The sequence below is a fragment of the Budorcas taxicolor genome, chromosome 2, assembly GCF_023091745.1.
Source record: "Budorcas taxicolor isolate Tak-1 chromosome 2, Takin1.1, whole genome shotgun sequence".
NCBI lineage: Eukaryota > Metazoa > Chordata > Mammalia > Artiodactyla > Bovidae > Budorcas > Budorcas taxicolor.
Genome location: NC_068911.1, coordinates 69,302,128 through 69,322,195, shown reverse-complemented (window position 1 = coordinate 69,322,195; position 20,068 = coordinate 69,302,128). Strand labels below are relative to the sequence as shown.

Below are 20,068 nucleotides of genomic sequence, written 5' to 3'. Positions count from 1 at the left end.
GGATTTCCAATTGCTCCACGTTTTCTCCAACCTTTCTGCTTGTTAGTCTTTTTTATCTTAGTATTTGTGGTGGGTGTATTATTTCCAGTTGATACTTTGACTATTTCTACTTGTGCCTAGTAGCCCTCTTGTCAGATCTACCCCTTTATCCTTTTTAACACCACCTCCTGCAAGGAACTGCTGAAAACATTCTTTCTTTGTGAAAACAGTAAAGAAACCCAAAACTCAGCTTGAGTGATTCTTTCTCAAACATGGAATACATCACTCACCAAGGAACTCTTTTTCCTATAATGAAGACCAACATCTTAGAAAAAACCTGAGTTGCTGAAGAGATGTTTTAGACTCTTCGACATGATTGCTGGTACTGGTCAGGATGGCACCAAAACACTGTAATAAAACAGAATATGAGCTTTTTCTGTAACACTTACCAGTTCATGTTATTTCTAAGTCAGGTGAATTTTTGATGCTAACATGAAAGCGTATTAAATGAGCTGTATGCTTTCCCCAACAGCTATATTTGGTGTGATTTAATTCATATTTCTTTATTAACTAATGATAGTAAACACATTTTCATGTGTTTGCCCATGTGTAAATTTTTAATTTTCTAAACAAATTTATTGAGGTATCATGTATATACAATAAATTATAATATTTAAAGTGTACAATTTGATAATTTTTACATATATGCACCAATGAAACCATCACCACAATCAAGATAATGAATACATCTATCACCTCAAAAAGTCTCCTCTTGCTTCTTTGTAATCCTTCCCTCCTGCGTCTCTGGGCCCACTCTCCCTTCCAAGGCAACCACTAATCCATTTCTGTCACTTGAGATTAGTTTCAATTTTTAGAATTTTATTTAAAAGTTACATGGTAAGTACTTTTTTTTCCTGCTTCTTTCACTCTGTATTGTTATTCTGATATCCATTTGTATTGCATGTATCAATAGTTTATTTCTTTTTGTTGCTAAGTAGCACTCCATTATACTTACATAATCAAACTTGTTAATATATTTACCTGCTAATGTACATTTGAGTTGTTACCATTTTTTGGCTACTACAAATAAAGCTACTGTGAGCATTTGCAGACAAATTTGTATGGACATAGGCATTATTTCTGTTTGCTAAATACTAAGGAAGGAACGGTTGAGTCATATATTAGGTATATGCTTAACCTTTTAAGAAGCTTCCAGACTTTTTCCTAAATGGCCAGGCAAAATTATTCTGCATGGTATGATAAATACCCTATCTAGAGAACCCTAAAAACTCCAGCACACAACACTATTACAAATAATAAATGAATTCAGAAAAGTAGCAGGATACAAGAATAATATACAGAAATCCATTATATTTCTTTATACTAACAATGAAATATCAGAAAGAGGAAGTTTCAAAAAAATTGTTTAAAATTGCATCAAGAAAAAAAAAAAAACCAGAATAAATTTAACCAAGGAGATGAAGGGCTTCCCTTGTAGCTTAGTCAGTAAAGAATCTGTAATGCAGGAGGCCCAGGTTTGATTCCTGTGTTGGGGAGATCCCCTGGAGAAGGAAATGGCAACCCACTCCAGTATTTTTGCCTGGAGAATCCCATAGACAGGAGCCTGGTGGGCTACAGTCCATGGGGTTACAGGAGTTGAACACAACTTAGTGAGTAAACCAAGGCGATGAAAGACCTGTACACTGAAAACTATAAAACATTGATCAGAGAAATGTAAGATGATTCAAAGAATGGAAAGGTATCCCATGCTCTCAGATTGGGAGAATTAATATAGTAAAATGACCATACTACCCAAAGCACTCTACAGATTTTATGTGATCCCTATCAAAATATCTGGGACATACTTCACATAGAGAAAATAATCCTAAAATAATGTGGAACCACAAAAGACCCAGAATTGCCAGAACAATCCTGAAGAAGAAAGCTAGAGGCATAACTAACTCTTAGACTTCACATTATACTACAAAGCTATGGTTATCAAAACAGCATTCTACTGGCACAAAAACAGACATAGGGATTTATGGGACAGAGGAAACAGCCCAGAAATAAACCCACACACCTATGGCCAGTTAATCTACAAAAAAGGAGGCAAGAAATGCAAGATAGATAAGTCTCTTCAGCAAGTGGTGTTGGGAGAGCTGGACAGCTATACATAAATCAATGAAATTAGAAAACTTCCTCACACCATCTACAAAAATAAATTCAACCTGGTTTAAAGACCTAAATATAAGATGTGACACCATAAAACTCTTAGAAAAACATAGGCAAAACATTCTCAGACATAATTAATAGCAATATTGTCCCAAGGCAATAGAAATAAAAGCAAAAATAAACAAGTGGGACCTAATCAATTTAAAAGCTTTTGCACAGTGAAGGAAGCCATCAAAAAAAAAAATGAAAAGGCAACCTATGGAATGGAGAAAATATTTGCAATGATGCAACTGATGGGTTAATATTCAAATTACGCACAGCTCATCAAAGTCTGTATCAGAAAACCCGATCAAAACATGAGCAGAAGACCTAAATAGACATTTCCCCAAAGAAGACATCCAGATAGCCAATAGGCACATGAATAGATGCTTAACATCCCTAGTTATTAGAGAAATACAAATCAAAACCACAATGAGGTATCACCTCACACCTGTCATAATGGCTGTTATTAAAAAGCCTACAAATAAATGCTGGAGAGAGAGTGAAGAAAAGTTAACTCTCCTATACTGTTGGTGAGAATGTAGATTGGTGTAGCCACTATGGAAAGCAATCTAGAGGTTCCTTAAAAAACTAAAATAGAGTTACCATATGATTCAGCAGTCTCGTTCCTGGGCATATACCTGGAAAAGATGAAAACTCTTAATTTGTGAAGAGTATCCCAGTGTTCATAGCAGCACTATTTACAATAACAAGACATCAACAGACAGTTGGTTTAAGAAGACATAGGAAACATACAATGGAATACTACTCAGCCATAAGAAAGAATGAAATACTGCCTTTTGCAGCAACATGGATAGACCTAGAGGATATCATACTAAGTAAAGTAGCTCCAACAGAGAAAGACAAATATGTAATATCCCTTATATGTGGAATCTAAAAAATAATGCAAATGAATCTATAAACAAAACACATAGACTTACAAGCTTATAGTTACCAAAGGGAAGAGGGGGATTAGGAGTATGGGATTAATACATACAAACTGCTGCTGCTGCTGCTAAATTACTTCAGTCATGTCCGACTCTGTGCGACCCCATAGACGGCAGCCCACCAGGCTCCCCCGTCCCTGGGATTCTCCAGGCAAGAACACTAGAGTGGGTTGCCATTTCCTACTCCAATGCATGAAAGTGAAAGTGAAGTTGCTCAGTCGTATCCGACTCTTAGCGACCCCATGGACTGCAGCCCACCAGGCTCCTCTGTCCATGGGATTTTCTAGGCAAGAGTACTGGAGTGGGTTGCCGTTGCCTTCTCCAACATACAAACTACTACACATAAAATCAGCGAACAACAAAGATTTGTTGTACAAAACAGGGAACTATATTCAAAACCTTGGAATAATATATGATGAAAAATAATCTGAAAAAAATAGATATCTATAACTGAATCACATTGTTGTACACCTGAAACCAGAGACCTGAATCGGACATGGAACAACTGACTGGTTTAAAATTGGGCAAGGAGTATGACAAGGCTATATTTGTCATCTTGCTTATTTAACTTAAGTGCAGAATGCATCTGCATGCTAAGTCACTTCAGCCGTGTCTGGCTTGGTGTGACCCTCTGGAATGTAGCCTGCCAGGCTCTGCTGTCCATGGGATTCTCCAGGCAAGAATACTGGAGTGAATTGCCATGCTGTTCTCCAGGGGATCTTCCTGACCCAGGGATTGAACCTGGATCTCCTGCACTGCAGGCAGATTCTTCACTGTCTGAGCCACTAGGGAAGCGCCGTATGCAGAACACATCATGTGAAACGCTGGACTGGATGATTCACAGGCTAGAATAAAGATTGCTGGAAGAAATATCAACAACATCAAATATGCAGATGATACCACTCTAACTGCAGAAAGCAAAGAGGAACTGAAGAGCCTCTTGATGAAAGTGAAAGAGGAGAGTGAAAATGTTGGCTTGAAACTCAGCATTCAAAACACTAAGATCATGGCATCTTGTCCCATCACTTTATGGCAAATAGAAGGCAAAAAGTGGAAGCAGTGACAGACTTTATTTTCTTGGGTTCCAAAATCACTGCAGACACTGATTGAAATCATGAAATTAAAAGACACTTGCTCCTTAGAAGGAAAGTTATGACAAAACCAGACAGTGTATTAGAAAACAGAGACATCATTTTGCTGACAAAGATCTGTGTAGTCAAAGCTGTGGTTTTTTCCCAGTAGTCATGTACGGATGTGAGAGTTGGACCATAAGAAAGACTGAGTGCTGAAGAATTAATGCTTTTGAACTGTGGTGCTGGAGAAGACTCTTGAGAGTCCCTTGGACTGCAAGGATATCCAACCAGTCAACCCTGAATATTCATTGGAGGGCCTGATGCTGGTGCTGAAGCTCCAATATTTGGGGCACCCAATGTAAAGAGCTGACTCATTGGAAAAGCCCTCATGCTGGAAAAGATTGACGGCAAAAGGAGAAAGGGGTGGCAGAGGATGAGATAGTTGTATAACATTACTGACTCAATGGACATGAATTTGAGTAAATTCTGGGAGATAGTGAAGGACAGAGGGGGCTGGTATGTGCAATCCATGGGGGTCACAAAGAGTCAGACACAACTTAGTGACTGAACAACAACACCTGAAACTGACACAATATTATAAACCAACTACACTTTAGTTTTTAAAAACATAATTTCTGTGGACAAAAACGAAAAAATTAATCTGCAGACTCATGACTGCTTTCCAGCATATTCATGGGTGTACCTACCAAGGGCCAGCTCTTTCTAAACCTCATTTTGTCAGCTATGTGTGTTACTGTCATTACATTGTTTATTTATTAAATTAATCCATGAAACAGACTTAAAAAAGAAAGTTTGGTTTTACTATTAAAAAGGTTATATACTTTCAAAAAACATGCTATAATCAGGTCACTAAAAATTGCTGTTCAATAAGGAGTGAAGAAAGTAGCTGTGAAAGATTGAGAGATGCCTTAGCCTTGGGTTCCCTCAAAAATAGAGCCTGGGGCTTACCAGGTGGCTCAGTGATTGGAAAAAAAAAAAAAAAAAGCCTGCCAATGCAGGAGATAGGTTCAATCCCTTATCAGGGAAGTTCCCACATGCCACAGAACAACTAAGTCTGTGCACCACAACACGATCCACAACAGGAAAAGCACTGCAATGAGAAGCCTGTGCACTGCAGCTAGAGAAAAGTTGACACAGTGACGAAGACCCAGCTCAGCCAAAAATAACTAAATAAATGTTTCAAAAAACAGAGCTTGAAACAAAGCTTCTGTGCTGCTTCTGTGATAAGGAGTGACATCCCTGCAGGAATGAGGGGTAGGAGGAATGAAGGAGACACAGAAAGAAACCTAATATCAAGCTGGCTAAGAGCAACTAAATGCTTAATCTGATGAATCAACTTCTGAGAAGCCACAGAAACCCCTGAGGCAGTAGGTGAGGGACAAGATGGGGCAAAATGGATAATAATTTATCCTCCCAGTTCTTATCACCTGCTACTCTTCAAAGCTCACACTCAGCACACGTTCCCATGAGTTTCCGGACTGCACAAGGCTGAGTCCACCTTGACGTCAAAGGGCAGGAAGCAAGGGAACTCAGAGCAACATGGTATGAGTGAGGTTGTTAGGCAGGTTGTGCCAGCACAAAGTTTGCAAGAGTCCATCCACACAGAATGGTGATGGTAGCAGGGGCTGGAGCAAGAGAGGAGTGAGGCCAAGAGAATCTGATTTTGCACGGAGTGTCTTTCTAAAGGGGGAATTGAAAAAAACGGAAGGATTCTGAACTCAGATTTCTCCATGTATGTCTCTGAGTTCTGGTCTGCTTTAAAAATACCATTTCTGGAATTTGAGTCAGTTGTAGTGAGGTGTATGAACCTAAAGCCCATTACACAGAGTGAAGTAACTCAGAAAAATATCATATATTAGCACACATATTTGGAATCTAGAAAAATAGTACTGATTAACGACTTTACTTACTTAACATATCTACAGAGAAGAAATAGAGACACAGACATGGAGAACAGACTTGTGGACAGAGCAGGGGAAGGAGAGGCCAGGAGAAACTGAGAAAGTAGCACTGACATGTATACACTATTTGTGTAAGATAAATAACCAGCAGGAAGCTGCTGCATAAGGCAGGGAGCCCACCGACGCCAGAGAGGGATGGAATGGGGAAGGAGGGCGGCAAGAGGGGATGTATGTATAATTATGACTGATTCCTGTTGATGTACGGCAGAGACCACCACAACATTGTAAAGCAATCATCCTTCAATAAAAAATAAATGAATAAAAATACCAATTCTGGAAATGATATCTGTGAGTGTGGTCTATGTCAGAAAGATAGCAGAGAACACAAATTAGCAAAATCAAACCTAAAGGAAACTTCTTGGCCTTCTATAAAAGATAGTTAAATGAATGTGTACCCTTTTATGTTTTAAGTTGGAGTAAAATGTTTACAAATTGTGTATACATCTTTATACAATGACTTCCTTTTTAATTAACAGACCAGTCTTCCTCAATAATGTCAGATAACAGAACTTATTTATTCCTTCTAAAAGGTTAAGCCTTGATTAATTTTTAAATAATTAATTTAATTAGGATTGAGTTTTGGATAGTTCTTTGATTTTTACAGTTGAGAGATACTGATTTTTTCTTAATTGAAGTATCATTGATTGACACTGTTGTGTTAGTTTCAGGTATACAGCAAATTGATTTAGTTACACACATATATTCTTTTTCAGATTCCTTTCCATCACAGGTTATTATAAGATACTCAATATAGTTCCCTGTGTAGCACAGAGGATATTGATCTTTTAATAACACTTTTATTATGCTATAATTCACATACTATAAAATACACTCTTCGAGGGACTTCCCCTGTGGTCTACTGGCTAAGACTCCATACTCCCAATGCAGAGGTTCAGTCCCTCGTCAGGAAACTAGATCCTGCATGCCATGCAACTAAAACCTAGTGCAGCCAAATAATCTTTTTGAAAAATCACTCTTTGAAAGTGCACGAGTCAGTGGTTTTTAGTATATTTACAAAATTGTGCAACTATCATCACTATGTAATTCAACAACATTTACATCACCCCAAAGAGCAACTCTGTCTACATTTGCAGTAATTCCCGTTCTCCCTTTTACCCAGTCCCTGGTGATTGCTCGACTTTCTGTCTCCATGGAGTTGCCTGTTCTGGACTCTAATGGGTGATGGCAAAATAGTGCCTGTGATAGAGGCTTGTATGGCTTTCTGAGCAATTATTAACTTTTTCTGTCTCAGAATCTATCTGAGAATTTTGATAATGTGTTTTGATAAATAATTGTTACCCATTTTAAACTTAGTGGACTACACAGACATGTCTAAAAATGCTTTTGAGCCATTGCAGGGACGTGCCTGCTAAATAAGGACTGAAACATTTAGATACAGCAACTTTTGTGGCTATCTCCTAAGTTTGATCATTGAACTCATTAGGTGCTCTGTCTTCAAAGAACAGCATCGTTAATTGTGCTTTTACCTGCTAGAAGAAACGTGTGTTAGACCAGGCAGTGTAGTTAGTGATAAAATGTCCATGTCAATGAATAATAAAATTACATACAGATTAATGAAATAAGACTTTGTGTATCTGCTGATATTAATCTAAAATTCTGATGAGGGGAAATGTTATATTTAGGTGAATTCAAGAGTGAATATTCACTGACAGTCATTCTAATAAGCAGTATCATTTGGGATATAGTACTACAGTTAATACCTAGGACATTTACTCACCTTTGAAGTTTTCCAAAATATATTGGTGATCCAAGGAGAATCAACAGATTAAATATTAGAAAGGAGGAGAATTTGCCAAGTTCTGTTTTTTTTTTTTAGCAGCTAAATAGTACAGACTCATGAAAGAGGAGTAGGGAATGTCCTTAATGGAGTAGGATCCAAGGTGTTGGAAGCAGCTGGAAATGCTCCATTTGGGATAGGACTCTGTTAGTACATGACTAAGGAGAAGAAACCTGGGAATCACAGTTCATTGAAGCTCCTGGGCCTCAAAGTCCTCATCACAAAGGAAGGAACTTATTTTGAAGTGGTTTCTGAAGGTGTCTCTCCCAAGTTGAGGTCTGTATTTCAAGAAAGGAGTCTAGATCTTAGCATCACTGAGATGTGTTGTAAGAGGGTAACTACCTCACCGTCCCACTGCAGGCACAAAAGTTTAAAAACGTTCAAAAGTAAGAAGTAAATCTCTCATCCACTTTCTGAGTCTGTTTCTGGGCTCTTTCTAATCCTTATCTTTTATGTTTGAAGCTACAATCAACATGGAACTGATTTTTGCTTATGGTGTGAGATGGCAGGGTGTCTCTTTTCTTCCCCTTTTCATAGGAAAATCTAATCCACCACCACTTTTGCAGTGACACCTTTGTCTTAAATCAGGTGTCTATATATGGACTCTGCTCCATTCTGTGATCTATCTGTCAATGTCTTCACCAATATCATACTGTATTAATTAGATTTACATCTTAATATTCAGCAGAGTTTGCCCTCACACGTTTTTCTCAGGAGCACATGCTTATTCTTGATCCTTGACATATTCTTTATCCTTCCACTTCAGAAAAAGTGAAAGTTGCTGAGTCATGTCCGACTCTTTGCAACCCCATAGGCTGTACAGTCCCTGGAATTCTCCAGGCCAGAATACTAGAGTGGGTAGCCTTTCCCTTCTCCAGGGGATCTTCCCAACCCAGGGATTGAACCCAGGTCTCCGACACTGCAGGCGGATTCCTTACCAGCTGAGCCACCAGGGAAGCCCAAGAATACTGGAGTGGGTAGCTTATCCCTTCTCCAGTAGATCTTCTTGACCCAGGAATCAAACTGGGGTCTCCTGCATTGCAGGCGGATTCTTTACCAACTGAGATATCCGGGAAGCCCATTCCACTTCAGAATCTACCTGTCAATTCCACAAAAATTAACTCATTGCAATTTTGATTGGGACTACATTGACTCTACAGGTAAACCTAGGGAGGAATGACATCTTCACTAATTTGAATCTTCTAATACATCAACAGAGTATATCTCTCCATTTATTTAGATCATTTTCAATTTCTCTAAAAATGCTTTTAGGTTTTCTGTATAGAAGTATTCCACATCTTTCTTTAGATTTATTGTAGGTGGTTGGTATGTTTTAATCCTATTATAAATGGTATCTTTTTAGATTTCATTTGTTAATGGTTTGATGCTCAACAAGGACAATTTCATTGACTTTTGCATGGCAATCTGTATCCTGTAAATTTGTTAACTCACCTAATAATTCTTTATATTTATCTATTTTTATTTCTGGCTGTGCTAGGTCTTCACTGCTGTGTGCTGGCTTTTCTCTAATTCTGGAGAGGAGGGGTTACTCTTTATTGCAGTGCATGGGTTTCAGTAGTTTTGGATCCCAAACTGCAGAGTGCTGGCTCCATAGTTGTGGCACTCAGGCTTAGTTGTTCTGCAGCATGTGGGATCTTCCCAGACCATGGATTGAACCTGTGCCTCCTGCATTGGCGGGTAGATTCTTAACCACTAGACCACCACGGAAGCCCTCACCTAATAATTCTAGTATCAATCTGTGGATTTAATTTTCTAAGAATGCAAAGGATTCAATTTTATTTCCTCTACCTTTAACCCTGTTATCTATTTTTCTTGCCTTATTGTATTAAGTAGGACTTTCAGTATATTCCTTGTTTCAGAGTGAAATATTTGACTATTAAGTACTGTTTCCTGTAGCTTCGTTTTTCCGTAAATGTGTACTTACGTGCTAAGTTGCTTTAGTTGTGTCCGACTCTATGTGATCCTATGGACTGTAGCCCACTAGGCTCCTCTGTCCATGAGATTCTCCAGTCAAGAATACTGGAGTGGGTTGTCATGTCCTCGCCCAGGGGATCTTCCCAACACAGGGATCGAACCCACATCTCCTGAGACTCCTGCACTGTAGGTGGATTCTTTATCACTGAGCCACCAGGGAAGTCCCTTTCTCATAAATACCCTTTAACAATTTAAAGATGTTTCCTTCCATCTATAGTTTGCTAAGAGTTTTTTTTATGACTATATATAGAATTTTATTAATGCTTACAGTATTAAAATAATCATAAATTTTCCTCATTTCTCCTGTTAACATGGTGAATGACATTGATTTTTTATGTTGAAACAGTCATACTCCTGAAGTAGAGTCAACTTAGTTGTGATATGTCCCTTTATATTTTGCTGGACTCAGTTAGTTTGTTTAATAAAAACCTTAACTTCTAAATAGGATATATCAATTTGCAGTATTCCAATGCTTTTGTGGCAACAAGTAGAAAATAAAATGGATAAATTGCAAATTCATATTTGTAAAGCTATCAGAGAGTTGAGGAGCAGTGGAATGGGTAAACTAAAATTCCACAACAGTAAGAACCCATCTTAGGTGAACTAGTGATTGTCTTTTATTTTCTCTGGTGGGCTTGATTTAGGCAGGGAGACTGTACTAGAAGCAAAAGAAGCCAGCAGAATTTTGGCAGTCACACAGAGCTGAAGTGACCAATGAGAAAGTGGAAAAGCCCAAATGCAAGGCTAATTTTGCCCCTGAGACATTTCCTGAGGGTGATGTGAGGCTGGGTGCTGGTCAGAAAGGCAGGTTTTCATCTCCACTGTCTTGTGGTGCTTAGGGGAAAAAATGCTAATAGGGGAAAAAAATCCTACTAGAGGCTTTCACAGATTCACAGCTAGGCCCTCCCTCAGGTTTCTGTCCATGCGTGTGTAGCTTGCTGTGCTTAGTCATCAGTCGTGTCTGACTCTGCAACCCTTTGGACTGTAGCCCACAAGGCTCTGCTCTCCATGGGATGTCCCAGGCAAGAATACTGAAGTGGGGTGCCATTTCTTTCTCCAGGGAATCTTCCCAACCCAGCAAAGAACCCCTGTCTCCTGTGTCTCCTGCTGAGCCATTGCAGAAGCTCAGCAAGATTTCTAAGTGCTGCCATAACAGACTACCACAGACTGAGTAGTCTAGGAAAGGTTATTTTCTCGCAGTTCTGGAAGCTAGACGTCCGAGATCCAAGTGTTAGCAGGGTTAGGTTTCTATACTGTCTATTTCCTTGGCTTATGGATGGTGGTCTCCCTGTCTTCACACGGCCTTCTTTCTGTGTGTATGTCTGTGTCCTAATCTCTTCTTATAAGGACACCCATCACGTTGCATTAGGGCTCACCCTGATGAACTCATTTTCACCTCTTTGAAGACCCTCTCTCCAAATACGGTCACATGCTGATGACTGAGAGGTAGGACTTCAGCCTAAGAATTTGCGGGGGGTGGTCGGGGTGGGGGTGGGGGAGGCACAATTTGGTCTCTAACAATGGGGTTGGATACTAAAGAGCTAAATTCAGACATCTGAAGGACAGAGCTACAGGGCTGAGGAAACAGAGATTATACAAACTCTCAGTTAAAAGCTCTGAATCAGTTCAATCACTGATTGGATTATTGAGGTGATCTGTTCTTCAATCTATCTGCCCAAGAAAGGTGTCAGCTGGAGCCTTCTTTCATATACAAAGTCTGTCATATAATAAAACACTATTAGACATGTAAAGAAGGACAAGGTGACCAATGAGGAAGACAAAAAAATAATAGTAGAAGCAAACCCTTCCTTTCATTGAGAAGGTTTTAAATTGCAGATGCAATTTGAGTTATTGAATTACCTGGTTTCTTCTTGTATCAATTTTGGAGAACTGGGCCTTGCTAGAAATTTGTTCCTTTCATCTAATTTTTAAAAGTTATTAAGTCTCATAATATCCTTTGAGATCTTTTACTATCTAAAAGATTTGTAATAATGGTAACCACAGGTAAAGCATCAAAAAGTTCAGTTCACAGCTGATCCAAGCTGTGTGGTAAGATGAGATGTTTTCTGTTTTTACCTGTTCACTCTCTTAAGAAGCTTATTATGGTCATTCAGTTCAGTTCAGTTCAGTTGCTCAGTCGTGTCCGACTCTTTGTGACCCCATGAATTGCAGCACGCCAGGCCTCCCTGTCCATCACCAACTCCCGGAGTTCACTCAGACTCATGTCCATCGAGTCGGTAATGCCATCCAGCCATCTCATCCTCTATCATCCCCTTCTCCTCCTGCCCCCAATCCCTCCCAGCATCAGGGTCTTTTCCAATGAGTCAACTGTTTGCATGAGGTGGCCAATGTTGGAGTTTCAGCTTCAACATTAGTCCCTCCAATGAACACCCAGGACTGATCTCCTTTAGGATAGATTGGTTGGATCTCCTTGCAGGCCAAGGGACTCTCAAGAGTCTTCTCCAACACCACAGTTCAAAAGCATCAATTCTTCGGCGCTCAGCCTTCTTCACAGTCCAACTCTCACATCCATACATGACCACTGGAAAAACCATAGCCTTGACTAGATGGACCTTTGTTGGCAAAGTAATATCTCTGCTTTTCAATATGCTGTCTAGGTTGGTCATAACTTTCCTTCCAAGGAGTAAGCGTCTTTTGATTTCATGGCTGCAGTCACCATCTGCAGTGATTTTGAAGCCTCCCAAAATAAAGTCTAACACTGTTTCCACTGTTTCCCCATCTATTTCCCATGAAGTGATGGGACCAGATGCCATGATCTTAGTTTTCTGAATGTTGAGCTTTAAGCCAACTTTTTCACTCTCCTCATTTTTCAAAGAACTATCTGTTAGCTGGGGCTTCCCAGGTGGCATTAGTGGTAAAGAACCAGCCTGCCAATGCAGGAGACATAAGAGATGCAGGTTCTATCATTGGGTCAGGAAGATTCCCTGGAGGAGGTCATGGCAACCCACTCCAGTATTGTTGCCTGGAGAATCCCATGGACAGAGGAGCCTGGTGGGTTACAGTCCATAGTGTTGCAAAGAGTCGGACACAGCTGAAGGGACTTCTCACACAGCACACATCTTTGTGTTGATTCTTTCCATCAAATGTATGTTTTTATTGCATGAATTTCTGCTTTTATCTTTATTTTATCCTTCTCTCACTTTCTTTGGGTTTTATTTCTTTTTGTTTGTTTCTAGGTGCTCAAACTTTTAATTCTTACAAAATATCATAGAAATGAACCCAAGCTAAACAGATATGTACATGAATGTATGTACAAAATTTTACTTCTGAAAAGAAAACTTAAAATAGGCAGTTAAAAAAAATTTAAAACCAGTACTATGAAATTGATTTTTGTAAAGTAATTTTAATTTACTGATTGTAGTTGGTTTTCTAGGCTTATTTATATATTTTATTCTGGCCAGATGCATAGAAGAGTTTTTTATTTTAGAATACCTTTGGTTTCATTTTATTTCATCAAATAGTCCTGAATTTTTTTCCTTTTGCAAATCTTTCAACATGAGGACACAGCATCTAAGTTACAAATCAACTTTTGTCTTGTTCATATTGAGTTACAGGTGAGAAAGGCAATGTGATTTATCCTTTTTCAGGATCAGACATTCAAAGAATTCTCAGTCTGTCAGTTTACTTGACAGACGTGAGCTTGTGCTTTGAGGGGTAAGCAAGATAAATTGAAACACCGGGAATCTGCTGTCTTGAGTATCATATTCACTATGTTCTTTGGTTAACTGTATCATGTAGAGCATCAGACTTGTCCAGGTATCTGAAAGGAGATTCAGCAATGGACCACAGGGAAAGAATGAAACAAGCCATGGGAAAAACAAAAACGAAAACATTCACCTCTGGATAAGGCCTTGCTGTTATAGAAAAGAACTTTGTTTCTCTCCCCAGGTGGAACTGATACGGTAACAGAGTCATTCTTGTGGACAAAATTCATTTTTCCGTAAATAGGCTGGCTGAGATAAATTGTCAAAGTACAGTTTGTATTACAAAGAACTTCTAAATTATTGATGTGCTTTGTATCTATGAGTTCTTGTTTCTTCTAGTAATTTAATAAACCTTTCAAAAGTCTTTACATTATTACCTAGATCAAGATATGTTTCTCATGCTCCTCAGTACTGCCCCATTATTTCCTCTTGATCTCTAAAACTAGCATGTTCAGCCTGTATCTTTTGTCTTAATCTATTCATTTCTTTGTCTAAACTTTTTTTTTTTTTCAGATTTCAGCCTATGTTTTACTATGATTTAGATTTTCCAAAAAGAACAAAATTATACAGAGTAAAAATTCAGGTGTCAGAAAGCCTCAAAAGGCTGTTTTTCATTTTGTTCAAGTTTTGTTTCCAGGCATTGTGTCATAGAGTTGTTGCCATTGCTGTTTTCCAAATGTCTGATGTGTGCTATGACCGACAGCTACTTTTCTCTGGGTTTGATCAATTTTGTAGTAGACCATCTTAGCTCTTACCACATCAATAACAAATGCTTCAACATCATCAGCTCCAATTTGAAGTTCTTGTTGCATTGTGTCAAAAGAAATTTCTTTATTTTCCACTGCCAGTCCCATAAAAGTAAGCAGTCTCATTTTTGCCATATTCTGTTCATGCCGTAGGCCAGCTGAATCAATGAAGTCTTTATTATTCTGATGAAACGACATATGATGGCAATTTAGCACTCACAAAAATGGTTAAAAGATCATGCATAAGCTCGCCTTTCAAAAACTTGACTGGTTTTAAAGTAAGAAGATGATCAGAAAGGAATGCATTTGGATTTTTCAATGCTTGCACAATATACCTGTGGGCATCAACTCGAGCCTGGGAAGCATTGTCCTCCATGTAACTGCCTAACAATTCCACCATAACTTTTTATGCAGCATCACTTTTCTTACAAGCCACAAGTGCCTCATAACGTAGTCTTAAAAGAGTGTGTTTTTTTTTAAAGTGGTGAGGTTCCAGTCAGAAATCCATTTTCTAACTTGATCCAGCTCAGTTGGAATATATTGGATGGCCCCACAAGAGGCTGCCACTATAGTGAGGCTGTATATCTTACAGGAGTTTTCTTATCCATCCCATGGAATAGATTGCTTAGCAACTGTAGTCTCAGAGATGGACGTTCACCTTCCTGAAATCTGACCAGTTTCTCCCACAGGCTTTGAATCAGAGCTTCCTGCTTATCTCGTCCAGGATCAACAGGGGGATACCGCGCTGTTCATCACACTTGCAAGGACTTTATCATCTTCCTTCAGACATACATCACTGGCTTCAATAATTTGAGCCAAATCTACATGAAGTCCATCTTCAGGGTTCTCTTCTGAAATTTCAGCTCCTTTAGATTTCAAATAAGCGCGAAGCTCAGCAACCTGATCTTCCTCACTGATGTCGAAATGCAGGGACACTCGCGGTGAAGGCCCGTGCACTGTGGACATTCCGCTAGCTAACCACGACGACAGCTAAACTTCTTTTCTACTATTTTCTCTGGACAGATTTATCTTCTTTTTTGTGACATTTTCTCCTCTAGTCCTTCTTCTTTCCTATCTAGTTTTCACTTATTTTTATTTAAAGTATCCAGGGGACTTCCCTGGTGGTCCAGTGGTTGACTTTGTTTTCCAGTGCAGGGGATGTGGGGCCAATCCCTGGCCAGGGAGCTAAAAGTCTCACATACCTTGAGGCCAAAAAACCAAAATGTAAAACAGAAGCAATATTGTAACAAATTCAATAAGGACTTTCAAAATAACCCACATTGAAAAAAACCTTTAAAAATATTTAAAGTATCCAAACATTCTTTCTGTTTTCCTTCACAATGCCATTTCTGTTGTTTTTGGTTAGCCACTTCAGAATCAGCAAGGTTTAATTCATCTTTAAGTGGATCTGCTACTGTTTAATTTTCAGTTTAATTACAACATACTTGTTTTCTGCTTCTTATTTCAGACTTTTAAGAGGCTCCATGCTTTCTTTTGTTGTTCCATATTTTTCTCAACAATTTTCATTTTCATTTTATTTTCTTGAACCTCATATTCCAAGGTTTCAACATCTACAGACTAGGATTCTTTTACATCTCAAGTTCCTACGTTTTAGAAAGAGTTTTTCTTAATTTCATCCTAACACTTTATAATGTAGTTGGCAACTTCTAAGAAAACTTTCATTGTGTTTAATATACTCTTCAGGAATAGACAAGTGTTGCTGAAAATTTGTTATCTTATGTATTTTCAACCTTCTTCTCTAAGTCAGTTTGAAATAAATCCACATTTCTGCTTGGAAACTTAAGTCTTATTTTCAGGTAAATAATAACATCCCACAAAGATGTGATCACTATCAGCAGTAAAAGCTACAAATCTCGGGTAGCTCTGGGACTGCATTACTGCACAAGCTACATGATTATTTTTGATTAGTAACACTGTCTCTATGTCTCTCGTGTCAGTTAGACTGTTTGCAACAACTGCATTTTCTATTTCTAAAGCTGTCAGAACTGTTGGAAACTGGATGATAAGCAGCTCTATCTAACACCATACGTCTTATTCCAAAACTCAGAAACTATTATCTGTGGCTGTGAGGTCCCTAGTGAATAAAACCTTTTCATCCATGCCTGAAGAATTCTTTCCTCAGCATGACTATGGCAACAATAGGCTTGCAGAAGTCCTTTTAAGCAAGGTTCAATAGCTAGAGCAAGCTCAGTGTCCCCAAGATGAATGAAAGAGCCTGAAGAGCTTACAGGTTTATAGGTAAAATGTTCACATCAATAAGCATCATCTCTGGCTTCAAGAAGGGTTGGGACGTGAGGGCCAAATCCTTTTAGTCAACCGTTATTACTTTCTTTCAGTTGCCTCTGATTATATAGTTCAGTATATACTTCACATCTCATTCTTCTCCCTAAATTTTGGTATGTTTCCTTTGGCTTGCTGAAACTGTTCAATCTCTTGGTTGACTGAACTTCTTTGAACCTATAAGGCCTTTACACTCTTTTCTTATATATATAATTTTTTATTCAAATATAGTTGATTTAAAATGCTGTATTAGCTTCTATATCCACGTTTTTTTTTTAGATTCTTTACCCATATAAGTCATGTTGGGGTTTTGAGGAGAATTCCCTGTGTTGTGCAGTAGGTCCTTATTAGTTATCTGGTTTATATATAGCAGTGTATATATGCTGGTCTCGATCTCCCAATTTATCCTTCCTCCATTTCCCCCCAATAACCATAAATATGTTTCCTACATCTGTGACTCTATTTCTGTTTGGTAAATGAGTCCACTTGTACCATTTTTTTAGATTCCTCATATAAGCGATGTCATACGATATTTGTCTTTCTCTGTCTGATTTACTTGACTCAGTATGACTAGGTCACACTCTTTTTTCAACCAAGGTAATATTTTTGCCTTTCAGCTCAAGTTCCAAAGATTGATTGTACCTTTTCTTCAGTTCTTCAATTCTTTTGAAAAGCTGCTCATCATCTTTCTTTAATGGTCTATACGGATTTGGATTTTTTTTTTAGGGAATGATTGTATAAAACTTCAGTTTCATTATAGGCTCTTTTCTTAGGAGTAACATCTATCTGCTTTCAATACCATACATTCTGGTGTTCATGCATTTGTCTCTTCACTAATCTTTTCTGTTTTATCTTGAATATCCTTGTATTTTTTCTTTTCTGCTTCATTAAGTTTGACCTGCTGTTCTTCAGTTTCCTGTCGAGTCTAGCAGCAGGATCTTCTCTAATTTTTGTATTAACTCTCATAGCATGCTATTGTTTTTCTGTTTCATTGACCACTGCCCAACCCATTTCATGTTTCAAGAATCTTAAGTTAGCCTTCAATGTACTTAAAATAGCAGTACTTTGAAAATATTCTTCATTCTCTAAATACTGGTGGTTTAGTTCAATAAATTACTCTTCCTTGATCTATCTACTCCCTGTTCTTTCTTTTGTTTCCATAATGTATAAACAACCTTTCTTCATCTGCTCAAGATGGGATGCTCTCATGGAAAATTTATATTTGTTTCCCTCGATTTAGACAGCTATAACTGGTTGCTCATCTCTTGTGTTAAACTGAAACGAGATTATCCACCTGTATGTTGAAATGATCAAGAACTACAATCAGTTCTTCCTTCCTAGTAGAAGCCACGGTTCGTGTTTCACTTTTTAGTTTGTAAGACTGACTTTCTGTCCATGCTGCTGAGATGTTGCACAGCTAGAGTTGCCGAACACATTTGGCATCACCTCCGCTGTTTCTTACTGTTACTGAGATAGCTGCTGAGTTCCATTGTTGCCAACAATAAAGTGATATTAGAACCAAATTTAAAAGGTCTAAGTATCAAACACGGAGAAGGCAATGGCACCCCACTCCAGTACTCTTGCCTGGAAAATCCCATGGATGGAGGAGGAGCCTGGTGGGCTGCAGTCCACGGGGTCGTGAAGAGTCGGACACAACTGAGCAACTTCACTTTCACTCTTCACTTTCATGCATTGGAGAAGGAAAGGGCAACCCACTCCAGTGTTCTTGCCTGGAGAATCCCAGGGACGGGGGAGCCTGGTGGGCTGCCGTCTATGGGGTCGCACAGAGTCGGACACGACTGAAGCGACTTAGCAGCAGCAGCAGCAGCAAGTATCAAATGACACTTGAAGTTTCTTAGCTAAATACTCTCAGTTATCCTAATTTCTACTGCAAAGTAGGTGTCATTAGTAAGAGAAACTATACATTCATCTTCCTCACTTTATGTAAATCCCCCAACTCTTGTCTCAGTCTTTTAGCATTTTTAAGAGAGAAGAAATTTTCTTCCTCTCTCTAGGCCATCAAGTCTCAGACAAGTTAAAGTGTCCTCAAGGAACCGATAGGAGGGGCTGTCGTGGTGCAACCAGACATGAAGGCCACCCTGAGGATGTCTGGGCCTTGCCTGGCCACCTCTGGCCCACAAGCAACCACGTGCCTGCTACATGGCGCTCTGCACCTGTCTCTGCTGTTTTTCTAATCTCGTGAGAGATTTTTAGGCCATAAGTTTCTCCACCTTCCTTCTTTCCTAATATGTGCGTTTTATATGCTGTAAATATCCCTCTCAGCATGGCTTCTGCTGCAGCTCACAACTTTTGACAGGTGGTATTTTCAGTGTTACTCCGTTTAAAATATTTTCTAGCACCTTTAATGATTTTTTGCTTGAACAATGGACGATTTAGAGATGTGTTTCTTAATTTACAAATGTGTGAAGTTTCTACTGATAATTTTATTTCTAGCTTAATTCCACTGTGGTCAGAGAATATGCTCAGTATTATTTCAGTTTGAAATTTGTTGAGACTTGCATTGTGGTCTAGCATCTGGTCAGTTTTTTTTTTTTCTTTTTTTGGAGTGTTTGGCCTTAATTTTCCATGTATACTTGAAAAGTTCTACTTTCCCCTGAAATTTGCCTATTCATTCCTGGTACTTTCTTGTGGCTTGTCTATCTTAGTGGTGATTTCCTTTAGTTTCTTTTTTGAAATATTAAACTGTGAAGTATAACATGCATTGTGGGGGAAAAAACATAATTCAAAAAATAACCACAAAACGACCACATAACCCATCCTCCAGGTCAAGAAATAGAATATTATCAGCACTCGAGAAGCCCACATGTGTGTGCCTTTCTGATCACAGTTCTATCTATCCCCCAGGATGTAACCATCATCCAATGACTTATAGTAATTTCCCTGCTTTTCTATATAAATGTACTACCTTACTACCTCTGTGTGCATTTTTAAACAAAAGCACTTACTTTTGCCTCCTTTTAAACTTAAAGTATATAATCACATTGAACGTACTGTTTTGTATCCTGCTTTTTTTTTTTAACTCAACATTAGGTATATAAGATTTGTTTATGTATCTCCAGCTTATTCCTTTTGCCTGCATTTGTTGATGTTTATTACTGTATAATATTCAGTTGTACCAAAATTTTATTTATCCATTCTGCTGTTGGTGGGCTTTTGGGTTATTTCCAGTTTGGGCCAATTAATAACAATACTCCTGTGAACATTCTTATACATATATTCAGATGCACATCTGCATGTATTTCTCTAAGGTATAGATCTTGAATTTAAATTGTTGGGCCGGAGGTACAAGT

General features: G+C 38.5%; 1 pseudogene; it reads right to left on the bottom strand.

The window, feature by feature from the left end:
* Positions 1–14,289: 14,289 nt before the first annotated feature.
* On the bottom strand, positions 14,290–15,422 carry LOC128060532 (eukaryotic translation initiation factor 3 subunit M-like; annotated as a pseudogene).
* Between the last annotated feature and the right edge of the window lie 4,646 nt (positions 15,423–20,068).